This window comes from Zea mays, chromosome 5, assembly GCF_902167145.1.
Source record: "Zea mays cultivar B73 chromosome 5, Zm-B73-REFERENCE-NAM-5.0, whole genome shotgun sequence".
Taxonomy (NCBI): Eukaryota; Viridiplantae; Streptophyta; class Magnoliopsida; order Poales; family Poaceae; genus Zea; species Zea mays.
The window spans coordinates 203,905,776-203,922,844 of record NC_050100.1 but is presented as its reverse complement, the minus strand read 5'-3'; positions in this window follow the sequence as shown (position 1 = coordinate 203,922,844).

Sequence of the window (17,069 nt, the reverse complement as noted above, 5' to 3'; positions counted from 1 at the left end):
TTCCTTAAACCAAACACCCCCTAGAGTACCTTTACGTCCCCTACGGGTACAAGAACGTCCTCTATAGCGTCCTCTAAAATTTAGCGCATCACCAAGTGAAAGTAGCCTAGAGGGGGTGAATAGGCTACACCTGAAATTTTCCACTAAAAACTTCGAAATAGTGTCAAATTCAAGTTGCACTGGTGCAAACCGGTTCAGTTGATTTTGTTTACAACTGAACAAGTTTGAACCTGCTCAGCTTAGATTAGATAAACAGTTAAACAAATGTGACGAAGTAGTTAGAGATTATGCTAAAGTCTTGCCCTATAGAAAATCCACTCAAATAGATGACAAATCGGTGTGAATTGTTTTCACACAATTTGCACACAATATAACCGAATATGAACTAACCAACCAATTAAAGTGCTTATCAAGAACACACAAGAACACACGATTTAACCCGAGGTTCGGCAACCACCACAAAGGTGTCCTACTCCTCGTTGAGGAGCCCACAAAGGGCCGGGTCTTTTCCAACCCTAATCCTCCACAAGCCGACCACCAAGGTCAAGGCAATCTCTTCTCAAATTTGCTCAAAGAGCGGGTGATACAAACTTCTTGGGGTCGTCCACAAATTTGGAGACTCCCAAGCAACCTCTAACCGTCAAGGAACACAAGGTTCCAAGAGTAACAAATCCGCACAAGGTTAAGTTTGCAATGAGCTCGAGAGTGAAGAGAATAGGAGAATCAAGATGAAATCAACAGTGTGTTAGATCGACTTCACCTCACGCCAAGGATCCTTCAAACGATTGAAGGGGATGTGATTTCGGGTGTGAGAGGTGAAATGAATGCCTTTGTTTTGAGGTTGGTCAGCCAAGAATTCGTGGAAGGGCAGAAGTGAATGAAGAGAGAGAGTGTGGGGGTATTTAAAGGATCCCCCAAAAGCTGGCAGCCGTTGGGAGAAAAAGACCAAAAACCGGTTGAACCGGTTTCCACCAGGGGGTTCTCAGTTCACTGACCTACTCAGGCGGAGACTCGACCGGACTCAAAATCGGTTGAGCCGGGCTCAAATCCGGTTGAACCAGTTTTCAAAAAATATCCGCACACGACTTTTCTGACAGCTTTTGACTGTCAGACTGGCAGGACAGAAGTGGCAGGAGAGACAGTCCAGAAACCGGTTGAACCGGTTTCAGGTCCGGTTGAACCGGTTTTTGAAATTGAAGAGCAAGTTTTGACAAATCTGAAGTGAACCAAGGTGGAACTTTTGTGGGGAGTAAGAATGGTTTTTCAAAGGGCATTCATAATCTAGAAAAGTGTTCTCTTAGTAGATTTTGAAGGAATTTGAATTGAGCTCATTGCATAACTCACTTAACTTATTGCGAATCGAACGACGATTTCTATAACTCAAGAATTATAAAATAGATACTATCGTTGTTTCCAAGCACTTGGAGCACGCCATATGATGTAGAATTTAAATCCGATGTGCTTTACATTTGCATACTCATAAGATCCATGCTTCTCCTGTCTGTAGAATAACTGTGTACATGCTAGGAGCAAACTTGTTAGAATCTATGTTTGTTTTGTCATTTAATCACCAAAACCCTCAATTAGGGTTGATTGCACTTACAATCTCCCCCTTTTTGGTGATTGATGCCAAAACAAACTAGAGTAGAGATAAAAATTAAAAAGTAAGAACACTGGCGAGATATAAGTACTTGTGTATGTGCAGCTCCCCCTAAATATGTGCATGAGTTTTGTGATATTCATATTGACTTTATATGTCAATTTGCAACATATTTGGGGAGAGTGAACAACCAACACAATGCACAAAAACTGAGGATGCAATCAGAATTATATAATATGTGATAAGAAAAATAGCATTACACAGACAAGTCCATCATTGTATAGCATAAGATATGAAATGGTACTGGCTATTACAATAAGGTCATCACATCATTAAAATATTTGTGGCTCTAGGCCATCACCACATGCATCACAATAGTCAGGCGAATAAAATTATTACAGACCAGGTGTTCATTACAAAAATTAAAAGCGCTGCCAAGATGAGAATCCTTCTCCCCCTTTTTGGCAACTAGCACCAAAAAGGAGAGAACCATCAGCCACAAATCACCACTGAGGAGGAGGCGGACCAAAGAATTGAGTTGCCAAGTTAGCCGCAAAGTTTTCTTCTCTAGGCTGAGCTGGGGGAGGAAAGCTGCCTGAAGGATCCTGAGGAGGAGGATATGAAGAGGATTGATCCGGATCCCCCTGGTGGGGAGGCGTGGCAAACTGCTCACGATCATCAAAAAATTCTTCTTCTTCATCTTCAGCTGACATAAAGGGCACCCCATAGGTCTGCTGGTGTCATTCATTGATTTCTGGTGGCGGAGGATGAAGAGGCACATCAGGCGAGTGGGGAGCAAATGGCATACTCATGGAAGAATCTTGACGACGGAGGTTGTCGTCAGTCTCCCGCTGGCACCTCGCCAGCTCATGCACATCAGAAGATATGTTCCTGCACATGGAGAAGAATGCTGCAATACCATGGGCCAGTCGAGCGCCCATCCCACGACCATGACCTCGACCACGACCACGACCACGTGGTGTGGGAGATCCGCGACCAGGAGATGGACGCGAGGGGCCGGCAGCAGCAGGTCCACGAGAGCTGGAGGGAGCTTTCCTCAGACGCCCTGCTGGATTGTTTGGATCAATCCAGAAGGGGGTGTACGAGAGATGTATTGTTCCTTTTTCAAAGTGAAACTGAGTCACCACCTCGATCATCTTCATGATGAAGGGGGCGTGAAGACATCCCTTGAGAGGGAAGCAGGCAGCATGAATGATTTCTTGCCAAATCATGTCAAATACATTGATACTTTCTGAACTATTTGGCTTCATAAATGAGAGCAAGACCTTGCTCTCACCTAGGATATTCATTTGGTTACCTCCTTTTGGAATGCGAGTTATTCTGCAGAGCGAGTTAATATATCTGTAGAACTTATGTAGATTGGTTGACTCCCAATATTTATCAGTCTCAGAGATATGAAGATCCCTGGCTTCATCCTTGGTGGGAGGACGAAAGTCATGAATCTTAATCTTATCACCAGAAATATCTCCATCAGAAAATCCAAGGATGTGAGCAAACCTCCGGTAGCTCACCTTATACCAGTTGCCTTCGATATAGAAATTGAGATAAGGAAAATTATAAGGACTTTCCTCATCAGCCAGCTTGATCCAAAGGGTAGAATAGAACTGAGCAATAACTTCATCATTCCAATCATATTGGAATGTCATAATGTTCTTCATCCTCTTCCTCTCACAGGCCCTCAAAGCCTGTGTCATCTCTGGATCACCAATTGCTTCACATCCTTCCCAGTTAATATATCTTTGATGCAGGATAGGCTGATGCTTCTTGGGAAGAATCACAGAGTTGTAAAAATCAACATGTTGAAGGGTCCAGAACCGATTACCATCGATCCTAGCATCACGAATACTTAATGTAGGATTTTGGAAGCGGATGTCCTGGAGAAGGGTAGACCCTCCGCTGGCAGTGAAATCTATGACAGGCTCATTTGCAGATCGACGAGCCTTCGCCCTGTGAAGAACCAACCCCCGGATAATGGGTGCGTTGGCAGAGGGGAGATCAACTTCATCATCCTTGCCTCCATCATCATCGCTAGTTGGCTCCCATGCCTGTGGATTGGCCACGGGTCAAGACCGACCGGAGGGATTCCGGGTCGTTCGATCGCGAGCACCATGAGACCCTGAGGCCTCACCACCTTGCATCACATTTCCGGATCCTCGCCCGCGCTTGGATCTGGAACGCGGAGGAGTTTCTTCATGAATTTTTTAATCATCATCGGAGTCAGATTCAACTACTGACGGGTTCCTACGACGCACCATCCTTAAGATAAAAAGGAGAACATATGGTGAGGAAATCGATGTTCAAGGATTTTAACAAACACGTTTGAGTAAAGACACGTATGATATTGAGCATGCACTTCAACCGTTCATGTGAGCGGTTCAACTACAACGAACAATACCAAACAACTAAACTCAAACAATGCTCGAGACAAAAGAAAACAGTTTAAGTGTGGCAAGCACCTAAACTACACAGTATCCTTGAAAAGATACACACGATAATCAAGAATGGTTTAGATCGAGTCAAGAAAATGGGAAAAGACAATACCTCGATCTGATGATTCAACCACAGAAATCCCAATGAAGAGGAAGGAGTTGATGGAGGAGGCCGAGAGGAACAAATCTCCAACAAACTCCTTAAGGATTTGATGACTCGAAAGGGATTTGGAGTGTGGTGTGAGTGTGTGTGTGAGAGAGAGAGGAAAAGTGAAGGCGACGGCGGCAGTCACAAATGAAAGGGTAAAGAGTGAAAGAAGGAAGGGGAGGAGAAAAAGGAGGAGGCGATGGCTGGTTAGCGGACCAAAACCGGTTCAACCGGTTTTGCTGCAGCGTGAACAGTTAAAGCACACAGAAAACGACGTTGACTGCGTGGAAAACCTGCCACACTGATAGCGCAGTCTGCGAAACTGACGGCGCAGACTGCGGGGCTGACAGACAGCGCGGACGTAGAGGCGACAAAAACCGGTTCAACCGGTTCTCACCAGAGGAAAACCGATTGAGTGGCCTACTCAGCCGGTTTACTCAACCAGATTTTAGATATAGCCTGGTAAGGCCTAAAACACAATCAATATTTATGACATGAGTAACTTTGGCAATAAAAACATGATTTCACATGTCATTTTGTGCATAAAGCAATTTTATATCAAACAATCATGATTCAAATTTAAGTTTTAAGACACGTTTCGAGAATCCGAGATGTTTAGTTCACTCCTAAGAAAACAAAACCTAGTCTCATCAAGGGGTTTGGTGAAGATATCGGCTAGTTGATTTTCAGTGCTCACATGAAATAATTCGATATCTCTTTTGGCTTCATGGTCTCTCAAGAAATGATGTCTAATATCAATGTGTTTGGTTCTAGAGTGTTGCACAGGATTGTTTGCAAGTTTTATGACACTCTCATTGTCACACAGTAGTGGAATCTTATTAAACTCACAACCAAAGTCTCTAAGGGTTTACTTCATCCATAACAACTGTGCACAACATGCTCCAGCTGCTATGTACTCAGCTTCTGCAGTGGAAAGTGCAACACAATTTTGTTTTTTGGAACTCCATGACACTAAGGACCACCCAAGGAATTGGCAAGTCCCAGTAGTGCTTTTTCGATCTATTTTGCAACCGACATAGTCTGAGTCAGAGTAGCCAAGTAAATCGAAAAGGGAGCCTTTAGGATACCATAATCCTAGTTTTTGGGTGTGGACTAAGTATCTTAGGATTCTCTTAATGGCAACAAGATGGCAATCTTTAGGATTAGCTTGAAAACGTGCACACATGCAAAACACTTAACATGATGTCAGGTCTAGATGCACATAAGTAAAGCAGCGACCTTATCATTGATCTATATAATTTTTGGTCTACCGGTTTACCTTCTTCATTTAGGTCAAGATGTCCATTTGATGACATTGGAGTCTTGGCGTGCTTTGCCTTTTCCATGCCAAACTTCCTGAGCATGTCTTGTGTATATTTGGTTTGGCATAAAAAGGTACCTTCCTTGAGTTGTTTGACTTGAAACCCCAGGAAGTATTTGAGCTCGCCCATCATAGACATCTCAAACCTGTTCGTCATTACTTTGCTAAATTCTTCACAAAAATTTTCATTAGTACTACCAAATATAATGTCATTGACATATATTTGGCACACAAATAACTCATTATCAACTTTGCGAGTGAATAATGTAGAGTCAGCTTTTCCTATTGTAAATCCATTCTTAATTAAAAAATCTTTAAGACAATCATACCAAGCTCTAGGGGCTTGTTTAAGCCCGTAGAGCGCTTTGTGAAGTAGATAGACGTGGTTTGGCTTGCTTGGATCTTCAAAGCCCGGTGGTTGCTCCACATAGACCCTCTCTTGTAGTGGTCCATTTAAAAATGCGCTCTTGATGTCCATTTGGTATAACTTGAAATCATGGTTAGTAGCATAGGCAATTAATATTCTAATTGACTCTAACCTTGCTACCGGCGCATATGTTTCACCAAAATCAAGTCCCTCCACTTGAGTGTAGCCTTGGGCAACCAACCGTGCTTTGTTTCTTGTAACAATGCCATGTTCATCTTGTTTGTTCCTAAAGACCCATTTTGTCCCAATCACATTTTGCTTGGGTCTTTGAACCAAGGACCAGACTTCATTTCGGGTGAAGTTGTTCAACTCCTCTTGCATGGCAATTATCCAATCCGGATCACCCAGCGCTTCTTCAACCTTAAGTGGCTCAAGAGAGGAGACAAATGAGTAAAATTCACAAAAATTTGCTAAACCGGATCGAGTTGTTACCCCTCTCCTGATGCTACCCAGGATGTTGTCCACCGGATGATCTCTTTGAATGGTATGATGGACTCGAGGATGGGACACTGATGGTTGTCTTTGAATTTACTCCTCCTCATCATCCACTTGATCAAGAGGTACTTCACCATCAACACTTTCATGTTCATCTTCTACCACGGTTGGCATCCTTTGGGGTTGATGACCTTCTTCAAGACTTGGATGACTTGAGGTTGATGGGTTTGCTTGGGTGGAGGATTTATCACCCACCACCTTTGCGCCCACATCAAAAACCTCATTGGTCATCCACAAGGTTCCTTCCTCATCATCCTTTTCTTGAGGTCTCACTTCACCTATTGCAAGCTTCTTTATGGCCTCACAAGGTGGTTCTTCATTTCCTGCAATGTCATTAGAAACATGCCCTTGCGAGCCATTAGACTCATCAAATGTCACGTCTATCGCTATTTCAACAAGACCGGTGGTATTGTTGAAAACACGATATCCATGCGCATTTGATGCATAACCAAGCAAGAAGCCTTAGTCCACTCTAGGAGCAAACTTTGAGCTCTTGACTTTCTTGTTAAGAATAAAGCATTTACAACCAAATACTCTAAAGTAATCAACTTTAGGTTTGTTACCTGTGAGAAGCTCGTAGGTAGTCTTCTTGTAGATCTTGTGAAGATAAAGGCGGTTGATTGCATGACAGGCGGTGTTGACCGCCTCTGCCCAAAAATTGCCAGGGGTCTTGTACTCATCCAACATGGTTCTAGCGGCTTCAATTAGTGTTCGGTTCTTCCTTTCCACAACACCATTTTGTTGTGGAGTGTAGGGAACCGAGAACTCATGTTTGATTCCTTCTTTGCCTAAGAATTCTTCGACACCTGTGTTCTTGAATTCTGTCCCATTGTCACTTCTCACTTTCTTGATTTTAAGCTCAAACTCATTTTGAGCTATTCTCATGAATTTCTTCAAGGTCTCTTGGGTTTCACCTTTGTCACTCAAAAATAAAACCCAGGTGAAGCGAGAAAAATCATCAACAATAACTAAGCCATACTTACTACCACTAATACTGATGTAAGCCACAGGTCCGAAGAGGTCCATGTGAAGAAGCTCCAATGGCCTCTTTGTTGTGACCACATTCTTTGATTGATGTGGGACTCCATGTTGCTTTCCTGCTTGGCATGCGCCACAAACCCTATCTTTCTCAAACACAACATTTGTTAGTCCAATGATGTGACTATCCTTTTGAAGTTTGGCCAAATTCCTCATACTGACATGAGCTAGCCGGCGATGCCATAGCCAACCCTTGTCGGACTTTGCCACTAAACAGGTCTCAAGCGTCACCTTACTTGTTGTGAAATCAACAAGATAAAGCTTGCCCTTCAGGCGACCCGTAAAGGCAACTGAGGAATCCTCCCTTCTAAGGATCTTCACATCCACATCAGAAAATAGACAATTATAACCCATTCCACAAAGTTGTGAAACAGACATCAAATTGTAGCTTAAAGATTCTACTAGTAAAACATTTGAAAGTGATTGTTGGTCAGAGATAGGAAGTTTACCAATATCAATCACCTTACTCTTGCCACTATCTCCAAACACAATTTCTTGTGCTTCTTGAGTTAGTTGCAAGGAATGAAACATGTCTTTCTCCCCGATCATGTGATTTGTACATCCACTGTCAAGCACCCAACTTGACCCACCAGAGGAGTAGACCTGCAAAACAAATTTAGGCTATGCTTTTAGGTACCCAAATTGAATTGGGTCCTGCAATGTTAGTTATAGCCTTGGGTACCTACACACTTCTTTTCATGACTTTTCTTTTAGTGTAGGCACCCACATATTTAACAACCAATTTCCCTGAATCCCAAGTCAACATATAATCACAAAGATAAGAGTGAGAAATGGGAGCATTAAATTTTTCTCCACTTGTGGATCCCGCTTCCTTCATCTTATTCTTTGTGGAACTCAAGTTTACCTTTACTTGAGTTGACTTGTCATTTGAGGAGTGAATCCTCCCCAAGGCATCATATAGGGTGGTTCCCTCTATGAACTTGGGGGATCTCCACCCCTTATGCACTATGCTAGGGTTTTCCTTAAATGAGTTGAACCCAAGCCCCCTTTTTCCATTGTTGGGCTTCAAGGATTTGTACTTGGGTTCAACTTTCTTTAACCAATCATTGCTAGAACATCTCTTCAATATTTCTTTGACCTTCACCTGTGGGCTTTTCTTCCTTGCATGGTTAATTAAACAACAAGAAGCATGGTATTTGACACAATGTTTGCAAAAGGTATTATTTGAGGAGCTAGACTTAGATTCAATCAATAAAGATGAGGCATTGATGTTCTTGCAATTTTCAAGTTGCACTTGAAGTTCTTGATTTTGGACAGTCAAGCTTAACACGCTTGATTCAAGTGCATCCTTTTCATTTGCAAGATTAGCTATAGAGGTTTTCATATTTGTCACTTCTTTTTCTTTATCCTCTATAGTTATCTTGACTAAAGATACTTCCTTAATCAAGGCTTCTAGCATTTCATCTTTATTGAGTAGCAATTCTTGAAGCTCTAGGTTTCTCTCCTTTTCAAGGATGAGCAAGTCTTCTTGAGCATCAAGAGTTGCTTTTCTTTTATCTAGCTTCTCCATTAATTTAGTGATAACATTATATCCATTCAAGCCAAATTATTTAATCATTTTGTTTTTCATGGCAATTTGTTCATCATCATCATTTGAGAAATCATCACTAAATAAAGTTACCTTATCTCCTTTTGCCATGAGGCAAGTTGGAGTGTAGGAGTCATCTTGGAGGTTGGTGAAGAGTTGCGAGCTTGAAGTAGATTGGATGGCAATGTTTGCCACCACTTCCTCTTCTTCGGAGCTAGAACTCTCTTCATCGGAGTTCCATTCTTCACCAATATGGGCTTGACCATATTTCTTCTTCTTGAAATATCCCTTGTTCTTGCCTCCCTTTTTGAACTTGTCCTTTTTGTATTCCTTCTTTGCTTCTTGTTCATTTTTGTTAGGACAATCCGCTATGAAATGACCGGTTTGGCCACATTCATAGCATGCCCTCTTCTTTCCTTTCCTTTGAAACTTACCATTTTTCCTTACAAACCTCTTGAATGTTTTGATGAACATAGATGTGTCTTCATCACTTGAGCTATCTTCATCACTTGATGTCTCGACCACTTTCTTTGCCTTGTGGTTTTTTTCTTCTTGGGGTGTCTTGTTCATTTGAGATCAAGGCATGAGAGTCTCTTGTCTTGATTGGGGCTTCTTCAGATTCATGTTGTTGAATCTTTGCAAATAGTTGGTGAGGCGTCATTTCCTCATAGTCGTCACGATCTCTTATCATCCTTGCTAGACTCTTGTCCTTTTCTTTGTATGCTCTCATGAATAGTCTAGTAACCTTGGAGTCACTCCAATCTTCACTTCCAAGCACTCTTATTTTGTTTACCAACGCCATTAACCGATCAAAGAGTGATTGAAGTGACTCACCCTTAGTCCAATCATATCTAGCAAGCTCACTCTCCAAAGCTTCAATTCTATGTCTCTATGCTTTGGGGTCTCCTTCATGTGACATATTAAGAATGTTCCAAATGTCACGAGCATCTTCTCTTCCTTGGACTTTCCGGTATTCTTCCGGACAAAGACTTCCTTTTATTATGAACACCGCTTGAGCATTGCGGTGAACTTCTTGCATCATTTCCGGAGTCATCTCTTCTCCTTGGGCGGACTTATACATACCTATATTGACAATCTCCCAAAGACTAGGATGTACACTGATTAAATGCGACTTCATCTTATTGGCCCACTCGTCATAGTTCAACTCACTAAGAGTTGGTAACTTTCCAAGTGGGGCGGAAGAGAAGTTGGGGATAAAATTTCTAGAGTAATCAAATTGAACTTTATTGAATTCGTTACTTTTACTTTTGGTAGATGATCCTTCGGTGTTGAGACTTACCTCGCTCATCACCCTTGACACCAAAAGTTCCACTAGGTCATTATTGTATTCAATTTTCCCTTTCCTTTATCTTCTTCGGCCTTTCTCCTTGATTCTTCTTCTTCTTCCCTTTTCTTAGCATCTAACTCTTTCCTTTTGAGGAACATCTTCTCAACAATCTTCATCGTGAGGTCGAGGACCTTGGGGTCTATTTCCTCGCCGGAAGATGTGATGGGGATTTCCTCAAGGAGAGGATCCACATGGTCCCTTTGAGTAGACATGATCGTTTCCTCACGCGGTTAAGCGTAAAACGAGGTACGAAGTTCTGATACCAATTGAAAGTAGCCTAGAGGGGGGTGAATAGGCTACACCTGAAATTTTCCACTAAAAACTTCGAAATAGTGTCAAATTCAAGTTGCACTGGTGCAAACCGGTTCAGTTGATTTTGTTTACAACTAAACAAGTTTGAACCTGCTCAACTTAGATTAGATAAACAGTTAAACAAATGTGATGAAGTAGTTAGAGATTATGCTAAAGTCTTGCCCTAGAGAAAATCCACTCAAATAGATGACAAATCGGTGTGAATTGTTTTCACACGATTTGCACACAATATAACCGAATATGAACTAACCAACCAATTAAAGTGCTTATCAAGAACACGCAAGAACACACGATTTAACCTGAGGTTCGGCAACCACCACAAAGGTGTCCTACTCCTCGTTGAGGAGCCCACAAAGGGCCAGGTCTTTTCCAACCCTAATCCTCCACAAGCCGACCACCAAGGTCAAGGCAATCTCTTCTCAAATTTGCTCAAAGAGCGGGTGATACAAACTTCTTGGGGTCGTCCACAAATTTGGAGACTCCCAAGCAACCTCTAACCGTCAAGGAACACAAGGTTCCAAGAGTAACAAATCCACACAAGGTTAAGTTTGCAATGAGCTCGAGAGTGAAGAGAATAGGAGAATCAAGATGAAATCAACAGTGTGTTAGATCGACTTCACCTCACACCAAGGATCCTTCAAACGATTGAAGGGGATGCAATTTCGGGTGTGAGAGGTGAAATGAATGCCTTTGTTTTGAGGTTGGTCAGCCAAGAATTCGTGGAAGGGCAGAATTGAATGAAGAGAGAGAGAGTGTGTGTGTGGGGGGGGGGGGGGGGTATTTAAAGGATCCCCCTGTTGGGGCGAAGGCAAAGACGCCACCCTTCGCTCGAGGCCTTCGCTGCAGCCGCTGGTCCGACAGAGACAAAGCGGGCAGGGACACCCTTCGCAGGACTCGGCACTTTGACGAAGGCCTGCGGCGACGTCCTACCACGGCGCGTCCTCGTTCAGTCCCAAGGCCCACGTGTGATCTGGCCCATTGTAACGGGCCCCGCGTGGCCACCTCTGTATTACGGGCCTAACTTGTAAAGGAATACTTGTAATTACGGTTTGTAACCCTGCTTTATGGGAATATTCTGGGGATAAAATAGGTGTCTGAGGGCACATGCGTCCTTAACACAAGACGCTGGGCACTCAGATACCTATAAATACCCCCGCACAGTGCCCGTGAGAGGCTAGATCAACAGAGCTATTGCCCCCGAGCACGTAACCCTGTTGTCACCACCTTTCACCCTTGTTGGCCTCCTTGCTGCTGAGAGCAAGTTCCAACATTTGGCACCCACCGTTCGTGCTACGACAAGACCACCCGCGATGGCACCCAAGAGAGCTAACCCCAAGGCTGACGAGGCTGCGAAGGCAGCACTGCTGGCCGCAAGAAAGGGCAAGGCCCTCGCCCTCACCCAATCCACCCACCAAGAGCCCACCGAAGACAACATTCCCCGCACCTGCGAAGACGACACCTTCCGCACCTGCGGGCCCGAAGGACAATCACAGCCGCCCCCAGGCTTCGCCCCACTGGAAGGCGCGGATCTCACCGAGGACGGCGAGGTCCTCGGCGTCTCAACAGAAGAACAGTTACAGCTGCGCGCCCTGCGCCTCAAGAACCGCAATCTCCAGAGGCAGAAGGAGATACTGGAAGCCAAGCGGCAACGTGTGTCCGCACTAGCCAAGGTGCGGCAGATGATACGCGACGAGGAGCAGAAGGCCCAAGACCTCGAGCGCGAGATCGCGCTGATGCAGCGCGAAGGCCACCTCGGTCTACAGCAAGAGCCACCCCTCCAGCAGCGCGCGCAACCGGAGGACACGCGCGAAGGACACCTCGGCCTGCAGCATGGCCCACCCCTGCAACACCGGCCGCAGCCGGAGAACCCGCGTTTCCCCCAACATGATTACGCCTTCCAGCACGGCGCACCATTCCAAGGGGTCAACTACCTCGATGAGCGAAGTCCCCTGGCGCCACATCTGCAAGTGACACCGTGGCCAGCTAACTTCCGAGCAGGGGCATATCCCAAGTACAACGGCAGCACCGATCCGGCGCAATACATAATGAGTTATCAAGTCGCCGTTGCATCTGCCGGAGGGGACGACGCCACAATGGCGAAGTCTTTCATCATCGCCCTAGAGGGCCCAGCACTCACCTGGTTCACCAGATTGCCTCCGCTGTCCATTGATTCGTGGAGAAGTCTCAGGGACAAGTTCCTTCTCAACTTCCAAGGGTACCGCCCAGACACCGACGCTTTGGCCGAGCTCTCGCTTTGCAAACAGCTGGAAAAGGAGACTCCACGGGAGTATTACCGCAAATTCCTAACGCTCAAGTCACAGCTGCCCTCAGTCGATGATCAGATCGCTATCCACTACGCCATCAGTGGCCTGCGGGCCGGCGTCCTCTACAGCCACTGTATAAGAGATCCACCCAAGAACCTTCAGGAGCTATATCAGCTCTTTGAAAAATATGCCAAATCCGAAGAGCTCCACCAGCGCAAAGTTGAGTCACAGCGGAAGCCCAAGGATGCCCCGCAGTGCAGCCGCACATGGACGAGGACTCCGCAACCAGACTCCGGTCGAGATGGCCGCAGTCAGCAGCAAGTGCACAACATCGCAAACCAGCAGCCTGCTGCTGACCCCCCTCGTCGCCAGGAATATCCCCCCCAGGGCCGCGGGAACGGAACCCGTGGCAGGGGCCGAGGGCGCGCGCAGCCGCCGCGCCGGTTCTACTGCCTTTTCCACGGCGAAGACTGCGCCCACCAAACGAAAGACTGCCTCGAAACGAAGGCCACCAAAGACAGAATGGCGTGGGCGCAGCCGACCGACAATCCCAGAATTGTCGCGCATAATTACCAGCCACCCCCTCCACCATATATCCACGCCCCCGCTCCGCATCCACCGCACCACGCTTACCAACACCATCAGGAAGTACAAATCGTACCTCCTCCACCCCCACCACCACACCAGCAACACCAAAACATCCCCCACGCCCCAAAACAGGAAGACTTCGCCGATCAACCATATCGCGGAGTCATTCACATGATAACAGGGGGGTCCAGCACTGACTTCGACACCAAGCGGCAGAAGCGGGACCACTACCGCAGCATCAACCATGTCGCGGTCACCGGCCCAGTCGTACAGACGAAGTGGTCCCATATACCGCTAACCTTCGATGCACGAGACGTCGACCTGCGCAGCGCCCCCCACATCGACGCTATGGTCATCAATTGCAGCGTGGCAGGCTGGGACTTGCACAAAGTCCTAGTCGACAACGGCAGTCAGGCGGACATTATCTTCCTCCACGCCTTCGACCGCATGGGTATAAGCCACAGCCTGCTCAAGCCTTCGGACAATCCGTTGTATGGCTTCGGCGGCAAAGGCACCTTCCCCGTTGGCAAAATAGAACTTCCCCTCTCCTTCGGTGTAGCACCCAATGCCCGAAGTGAGCAAGTAACCTTCGACATCGTCGACATGGTATATCCATACAACGCCATCATGGGCCGGGGCTCAATCAATAAGTTCGAAGCCGCCATCCACGGACTGTACCTATGTATGAAGATACCAGGTCCGCTAGGCGCTATCACAATCTACGGCAACCAGCAGACGGCGCGCAACATAGAGCGGGACTTCGTGCCTGGCCAGAGGAACGTACACTGTCTCACGGCCCAGCGCGAGGTCCCCGCGCCCGCCAGCCCAGCCGACAAGCAGAACGAGAAGGCACAGTTGCAGAGCCAAGATGGAACCAGGACTGTTCCCCTTGATCAGGCCACGCCCAAGCAGACAGTCACTATCAGCGAAGACCTTACGTCACATGAAGAAGAAAGGCTTCTCTGCTGCCTGGCCAAAAATAAAGATGTCTTCGCCTGGTCCGCCCTAGACCTGGTCGGAGTCAGCCGATCCATAATTGAGCACAGCTTGGGAATTGACCCTTCGGTGCGACCAAAAAAGCAAAGGCTCCACAAAATGTCCGACGAAAAGACAGAGGCCGCCAAGGCGGAAGTGCACCGCCTCCTAGAAGCTAAATTCATCGAGCCAGTGGCTTACCCCACGTGGCTCTCCAATGTCGTAATGGTGCAGAAAAAAAGCGAGAAATGGCGAATGTGCATAGACTTCACCAGTCTCAATAAGGCCTGCCCGAAGGACAACTTCCCGTTGCCGCGGATCGACAAGATAGTCGATAGCGCGGCCGGGTGCGAGGTCATGTCACTCCTCGACTGCTTCTCCGGCTATCACCAGATATACATGAAGGAGGAAGACAAGGCTAGCACCAGCTTTATAACACCCTTCGGCACTTATTGCTTCATCAGGATGCCGGAGGGACTCAAGAATGCGGGGTCCACCTTCTCCAGACTCACCAAAACAGTACTCGAGTGCCAGGTCGGCAGAAATATATTTACATATGTGGACGACATCGTCGTCGCCAGCAAGAATAAGGAGGACCACCTCGCCGACCTCGCCGAGACATTCGCGAACATGCGAGATGCACGACTCCGCCTGAACCCGGAAAAGTGCGTCTTCGGTGTTCGCCAGGGCAAGATATTGGGTTACCTGGTGTCACACCGCGGCATCGAGGCCAACCCAACCAAGATCCAGGCCATCGTCGACATGTCGCCTCCGCAGTCCGTCAGGGACGTCCAGCGTCTGACAGGCAGACTGGCCGCTCTCAACAGATTCATCTCCAGGTCCGCCGAGCGAAGTCTCCCCTTCCTCAAAACACTCCGCGGCGCGAAGGATTTCGCTTGGGGACCGGAGCAAGCAGCGGCCTTCGCCTCACTAAAACAGTACCTGTCGGAGCTGGCCATCCTCACGAGCCCCGACTCCTCGCTCCCCTTATTGCTCTATGTCGCGGCTTCGCCGCACGCGGTCAGCGCGGCACTAGTGCAGGAGCAGTCAGTCGAAGGCGCAGTCAGACAGTGCCCTGTTTACTATGTCTCCGAAGTCCTGACACCGTCCAAATGCAACATGACAGAGCTGGAGAAGATCGCCTACGCAGTTGTCATGTCCTCGCGCAAACTGCGCCATTACTTTGAAGCATTCAAGGTCCGAGTCACCTCTGACAGAGGGCTCGGCGAACTATTCAGAAACCCGGAGGCATCGGTGAGGATTGCCAAGTGGGCAGCCGAACTCTCCGGCTACCACATCAGCTTCGAGCCCAGGACAGCCATCAAGTCGCAAGTCCTGGCAGACTTCGTCGTCGACTGGACTGGGCCAGCAACACAGTCGGACCCGTCCACAGAGAAGATCTGGACCATCCATTGCGACGGCGCATGGTGCCACGCAGGGGCAGGCGTCGCTGCAGTCGTCACCTCACCTGCCGGAGTCAAACACAGATATGCAGCACGCCTCAACTTCGCCCTGGAATCCGACAAATGTACAAACAATATAGCGGAGTATGAAGCGGTTATCCTCGGCCTCCGCAAGCTAAGGGCCCTCGGAGTCACCACATGTATCATCAAGACAGACTCCAAGATAGTTGCCGGACAGGTCGAGAAAGACTATGCAGCAAAAGACCCCGCCCTCATGCAATACCTCGCGGCTATCCGAAGTCTCGAGAGACAATTCAAGGGATTCACCCTGCAGCATGTGGATAGGGCCAAGAACGAGGAGGCCGATGCCTTAGCCAAGGCCGCCGCCAGGGGCGAGCCCCTGCCCTCCGACGTGTTTTTCCACACCATCGACACTCCAGCTGTCCGGAGCCCCGAAGGGCTCCAGATAACTAATGATAGCGAAGGCCACCGTATAGTCAACCTAATCATGACAGAAGACTGGAGGGCACCAATAACCCTGTTCCTACAGGGGTACTATCATCCAGCCGACGTCAGTGAGGCAAAGCGCCTCAGACATCGAAGCCGGGACTTCGCTCTGATCGAGGGCCAACTGTACAAGAAAGGGGTCAGTCAGCCAATGCTCAAATGCGTCACCGAAACCGAAGGCATGCAGATCCTACGCGAAGTCCACAGTGGCACGTGCGGCTCGCACGCAGGGCCAAGGGCCCTGGCTGCCAAGGTGATCCGACAATGGTTTTACTGGCCCGCAATGATCTGCGCCGCAAATCGGGTCACGAGGTCTTGCGAAGCCTGCCAGAAGTTCTCCCCTCGGTCAGGCAACCCCTCGCAATATACAAAGCTGATTGCCCATACATGGCCTCTCCAGCGCTGGGGCCTGGACATCGTCGGGCCCCTGCCCACCGCTCAGGGGAACCTTAAGTTCGCCTTCGTAGCTGTCGAATACTTCACCAAATGGATTGAAGCGAGGGCTGTTTCCACAATCACATCAAAGACTGCCCAAAAATTCTTCTGGCAGAACATCGTTTGCCGCTTCGGAGTACCGTCCGAGCTAACAGTTGACAACGGCAAGCAGTTCGACAGCCAAGATTTCAAGGATTTTTGTTTCTCCA